Below are 6045 nucleotides of genomic sequence, written 5' to 3' on the forward strand. Positions count from 1 at the left end.
GCAAAGCACACCTCTTAGGCTGTAGGAATCAAACAGCTCCCCGTGCCCCAGAGCCCACAAACGTCTGCGTTCTAGGGACCAGAAAGAAGCAGAGGCTCAGAGAGAAAGACACTCAGCAGGTGTGGAGACTGGAACGAATGGAAAGAAAGAAAAAAAGAAAGAAAGAAATGAGCGCAAGAGGAAGGCAAAGAGTAGTTAGCTCAAAGTCTGCAGGGAAGGAAGAAAAAAACGAGTAAAATAAGAAATGCAGATTCAACTGTGAAGAGGAAGAGGGGGTCAAAAGGGGAGAAAGATGAAAGACAAAGGCATAGAAAGGGAGTGTCCTGCTATCAGATCCTCCCAGAGACTGGGCATTTCCCGCGAAAGGAGAAAGGATGGCAGGGTGGGTGGGGCACGTCTTTGAATCCCAGCATTCCGCAGGCAGAGGCAGGCAGATCCCTGTCTCTTCGGGGCCAGCTTGGTCTACATGAAGCGTTCCAGGCAAAGCTATAGAGTGACACCCTGTCTCAAAACAAAGAGGGGAAATGGAAGACAGGCTTTGTGGCCCACACCTGTAACCTCAGCACAGGATAGACCCAAGGAAGCCAGCCTGGTCTGCATAGTCAGAGCTGCAAAGTGAGATGGTGTGTCGATAAATAAATCAAAAGGGGGCACGGGGTTTGGGGCTGGTTCAGGCAGGAGTTGGGCATCAGAAAAGAGATCTCCACAAAAGACCCTGTCTCAAAAGCAAGAGGAGTTCTTCAGAGAGACCCAAAGCCTACCCAGCTTCCTTTCCCTTCCCCCACTCTGGGATAGACACAAAGGGAAGGGACTTTTTTTTCCCATCTCTCTGCTATTTATAACTCTAATCAAGAAACAGTGCCAGGGACTAGATGGGAAATAATTTGGCCAAATGGTAGCCTCACAGCCTTCCACTTCGCCCTCTGGTTTCTCTTTCTTGCCAGGCATTGGTCTTGTGTAAGGCACTCTGACGCTTACTTTGAAGGCCTATTTTTACCACCCCACCCCTTCTTGGGTACGTCACTCTTGAGACCTTTCTCAGGACCATTTCTCGTTGTCACTATTGCCTCTGCCCTTCGAATACCTCATATTCTTGCGAACTCTCTTCTTCCCTTTCCTCTGTCCTCACATCTCTCTCCTGTGTTCAGGTTAGACTTCTTCAGCAGAGAAAAAGGAATTGTGGGCTCTTGCTCTGACCACAGGACAGTGTTTGTTGCCAGGTGAGTTAAATGCAGATGCTACTTTGGGCATTTCCTTTATGCTCTGCAGGGCTGCAGCACCCCTCTAAACAGCTGCTATGAACAGACACATATGAACAGACACACTTCAGTATCCCCCGGCATTCCCTCTCCAGCGCGTTGTGTCTCAGAGCCCCGGTCAGCAGAAAAGAGATGCTATGAACACACAGAGGAGCAAAACTGGGATGGAACCCAGTGTTGATGACTCCTCCCCAGGCCTCTGACTCAGGTCAAAGCCTTGTTAGAGCCCCAGCTGCCTTCCTTTCTGCACCTGCAGCTTCGCCTCGTCTGGTCTGCACTCCCCTGCGCTCCACCAGCTTCCCATAAATCGGAGGCTGAAATCAGATGCCAAGAATCCGCTTCTGACCTCCTCTGCCCAAATATTTGAGAAGTCACCTCACCCGCCACAGGAGGAAGAAGCAGAAAATAAGAGAGATTGGTCACCCAAAATTAGCCTGGCTATAAATAGTGGGGCAAGGGAGGGAAAGAACACACAAGACTACTGGACCAGCTTAGTAATGAAGACAAATATATTTCCCCAGGGATTATCCGGAGCCGAGTGTTGCGGTGCTGAGCTGCACCGTAGGTGAACAGACATAAAGAAACTGGAGAAACCCAGAGAGCGAGGGAAGGTCAACACTAAACATCCTGCCAGAAAACATCTTGTCTTTGAGTCAAGAGTTTAGAAATTGCGGGGCGGTGGTGGCACACGCCTTTAATCCCAGCACTTGGGAGGCAGAGGTGGGAGGATATCTGTGAGTTCGAGACCAGCCTGGTCTACAAGAGCTAGTTCCAGGACAGACTCCAAAAAACTACAGAAAAACCCTGTCTCGAAAAAAAAAAAAAAAAAAAAAAAAAAAAAAGAGTTTAGAAATTAAGCGGGATTTGGTGGTGTGGCGCACTTCTTTAGTCCCAACACTCGGGAGGCAGAGGCAGGAGGATCTCTATGAGTTCGAGGCCAGCCTGGTCTACAAGAGCTAGTTCCAGGACAGGCTCCAAAACCACAGAGAAACCCTGTCTCAAAAAAAAAAAAAGCTTAGAAAATAGTAAAATTAATAAGCAATGCTCAAAGCTGGACACGGTACTGCACTCCTTCAATCCAAGCCCTCATAGGCAAGATCTTTAGTGTGAGGCCAGCCTAAAATGTAGCCGAGCTCAGGGCAGGGGCACAGCTCGGTGGAGGAACCCCTGCCTAGCATACATGATTATGATTCCCAACACTGCGTACACAAAAATACTGCATTGTAACATGGATATAACATTCTCAAAATGACAAGTCTACGCAGATAAAGACCACATGAGTGTCGGGGGGGGGGGGGCGGTGAGTCCAAGTATTTAGGGGCAGCTCAGGGCAACTCCTTCACAGTTGTAGGCTCTGTACTGTGGTGGAGGCGGAATCTATACGGTGGTAAAATTGCACAGTCTTCGAGCACAAATGAATACATACGTACATGATGAGTTTGGGGTTTTTTTTAAGACTTATTTAAGGCCGGGCGGTGGTGGCGCATGCCTTTAATCCCAGCACTCAGGAGGCAGAGACAGGTGGATCTCTGTGAGTTCGAGGCCAGCCTGGTCTACAAGAGCTAGTTCCAGGACAGGAACCAAAAGCTACAGAGAAACTCTGTCTCAAAAAATCAAAAAAAAAAAAAAGACTTATTTAAAAATTAATAAGGCTTGCGGATTTTTTTTTTGGATTTTTTTTTTTTTGGATTTTTTTTTTTTTTTTTCGAGACAGGGTTTCTCTGTGGTTTTGGAGCCTGTCCTGGAACTAGCTCTTCTAGACCAGGCTGGCCTCAAACTCACAGAGATCCGCCTGCCTCTGCCTCCTGAGTGCTGGGATTAAAGGCGTGCGCCACCACCGCCCGGCTAAGGCTTGCGGATTGTTAATGGCATTGTACCCATGTCAGCTTCAGGGTTTTGATGTCACAGTGCAATTGCATGTTCAGGAAACTGAGCAGAAGGTCCTCAGGCCTTTGCACACTGCTTTTGCAATTTTCTGTCAGTCTCAAATTCTTTGCAGAAATATTTTAGTTGAGAAATGTCCATACCCAACAAAGACAGTGGCCTTTTCTCCCGTCCCTTCCTGATTCCCTAAATACCTTCTTCACTTGTATATGGAACCCCTATTTGCCAGCTCCCCGATACATACTTTTCCCAGCTGTTGTCACTTACGTATAAGCAAGCTCTTGTAGAGGATACACTCCACGGTTCACTTCACCCTCCACCCCCTCTGGCAACAAAGGCTTGGAGTGTGTGTCAAGGGTCAGGCTTTCTCTCCCCAAGACACACAGCTTGAGGACTTTCTCGCTCACCCCACCCACCTCTCAAGCACTGGAAGCCTTTGCAGGCCTCTGAATTCTGCCCGTAGCCAAAGCTCACGCTGGGAGTGGCTGGGAAAGAAAGAATCTAAATGTGATTGAGTGAAGTCCGTAGGGAGATGGCTTGACCACTCTGCTTCTTGAGGACCCAAAAGAACTCTTGTATGTTGGGAAGAGGACCAAGGGGTCACTTCCCACAGGGAGCCATTTAGACCATCTTAGGGCCCTTTTCTTTGAGCCCTGGCTTTAGACCAACATTTGGAATTTGGCCACACTGCCAAGAGCCCCCTCTCTTGAAGCCCAGCCAAACTTCCTAGTATGTGAAGCCTTCTCCACTCCCTCCATGTCCACCCTCAGTCCTCGCTCAACCCCTAACAACTCAGCAGTTCCCAGCACTAAGGATTGGCCTGGACGCTCAATTTGGAGTTTGTTCAATAAAGCTAACTCTGAGAGAGACCTCAAAGAAACAAGGGAACAGTGAGAAAACGGGAACGTGAAGCCGCACGCATTCATTCCAAGGGAAAAGAAGCCGGGTGCGAAATCACACACAGAAGTGAGCAGAATGTGATTTCAAATTCTTTATTTTTACTTTGTTTACTTGGGGGATTTGGGGTTTTGTTTGGTTGGTTGTTGTGGGTTTCCATGTGTTTGCTTTGTTTAGCCAGAACTGGTGAACATGGGTTCAGCAAAAGACCCTGCCTCAATAAACTAAGTGAAGAACCATTGAGGAAGGCACTCAGGGTCAGCTTCCAGGCTCCATACGCACACAGGCACGTGTGCCTCACACACACTCAGACCCAAGCAATACAAATAAACATACACAAAAGCATGCTACAGAGAGAGAGAGAGAGAGAGAGAGAGAGAGAGAGAGAGAGAGAGAGAGAGAGAGGAGGGGAGGAGGAGAGGAGGAGGAGGGATGGGGAAAGGGGAAGGGAAGGGAAGGGGAATTTTTAAATAGAGGAACCATCCTCTGGAGACTTGTGTCCCACTTTTGCCAAAGTCAGCTAAAGCTAATGAGCTTCAACTACAGCGGAAACCAGAGTCACACAGTAAATAAGGGAAAACCAGACTAAAGATAACCCTGTAGAGATCAGTTGGAGTTCCCAGATATAGGCACCCCGTGTCCACTTCCCAGCTCTCGGGCAGAGGACAGCCCGTATGTGGGAAAGAAGGGCAGAGACTGGTGTCTGTAGCCCTGGCAGTCTCTAGTGGGAAAAAAAACGTCAGGATGTTGTGCCAAGGTAGGTCAGGGGAATACAAGATGACTCTGAGTCACTCCTGAAATTCCCAGTACCAGCCCCTCTCATTAGCCCACCTTCAGTACCTCTCTTAATTGTGTCTCTCTTTTCTGGTACCCAGCCAACCCTAACCCTTCTCTCTCAAGCCCCAAAGCTTTGGAGTGAAGCAAGCACCAGGCATCTTCCATTCTGCCTCTTTTTTGCTTGCTCACTGCTGTTAGAAGCAGGGACCAAATCGGGAGGGGGAGGAGCCTGGGCCATGCTGCCCTGTGATGCTCTCACCCTTTTCGATCAACGGTATACAGAATAGAGCCTCTTCCCCCAACGCTCCTCCCCTTTCCAGGATTCCCTTTAGTTCACACCCAGCAAGCTCCCCTGAAAAGAGTTTAGGGTCTCCCCTTTCTGAGGTCTTTCCCATGGTTTATGCAATGCAGTCTCGGACTTTAGAATCAGCCTGAATGTGCATCCTAACTCTGCCTATTGGGAGCTCCATGACTTAACTGAGCTCTGCCTCGGACTCCTCATCTGCTTAATAGAGATGACAGCAATATTACACAGCACTGTCCTAGGAATCAAATGAACACACAAAGTGCTTGGCCTATTATGAATGCCAAGGAAGTGTTTATAATAGACACAGATACATAGATATTATCCAACATTTTATTTAGCTCTTGTGTGTAGTGCTAGGGATTAAACTCAGAGTCTTAAACATGCTAGGCAAGCACTCCACCATTGAGCTACATCCAATCCAGTCCCTACTTTAAGAGCTTATTGTGGGTACTTAGAGAGATGGCTTAGCAGTTAAAACCTCTTGCTACTGTCTTAGTCAGGGTGTCTAGTGCTGCGACCAAACACCATCACCAAAGAGCAAGTTGGGGAGGAAAGGGTTTATTTGGCTTACACTTCAACATTGTTGTTCATCACTGAAGGACGTCAGGACAGGAACTCACACAAGGCAGGATCCCAGAAGCTGATGCCGAGGCCATGGAGAGGAACTACTTACTGGCTTGTTTCCCCTGGCTTGCTCAGCCCACCTTCTTATAGAACCCAGGACCAGCAGTCCAGGGATGGCACCATCCACCATGGGCTGGGCCTTCTCCCAGTGACCACTAATTGAGAAAATGCCTTACAGTTGGATCTCAAGGAGGCTCCTTCCTCTGATGACTCTAGCTTGTGTCAAGTTGACGCACAAAACCACCCAGTACACTACTCTTCCAGAGGACCTGAGTTCAGTGCACACCACCCCAACAG

This window comes from Chionomys nivalis, chromosome 25, assembly GCF_950005125.1.
Source record: "Chionomys nivalis chromosome 25, mChiNiv1.1, whole genome shotgun sequence".
Classification (NCBI taxonomy): domain Eukaryota; kingdom Metazoa; phylum Chordata; class Mammalia; order Rodentia; family Cricetidae; genus Chionomys; species Chionomys nivalis.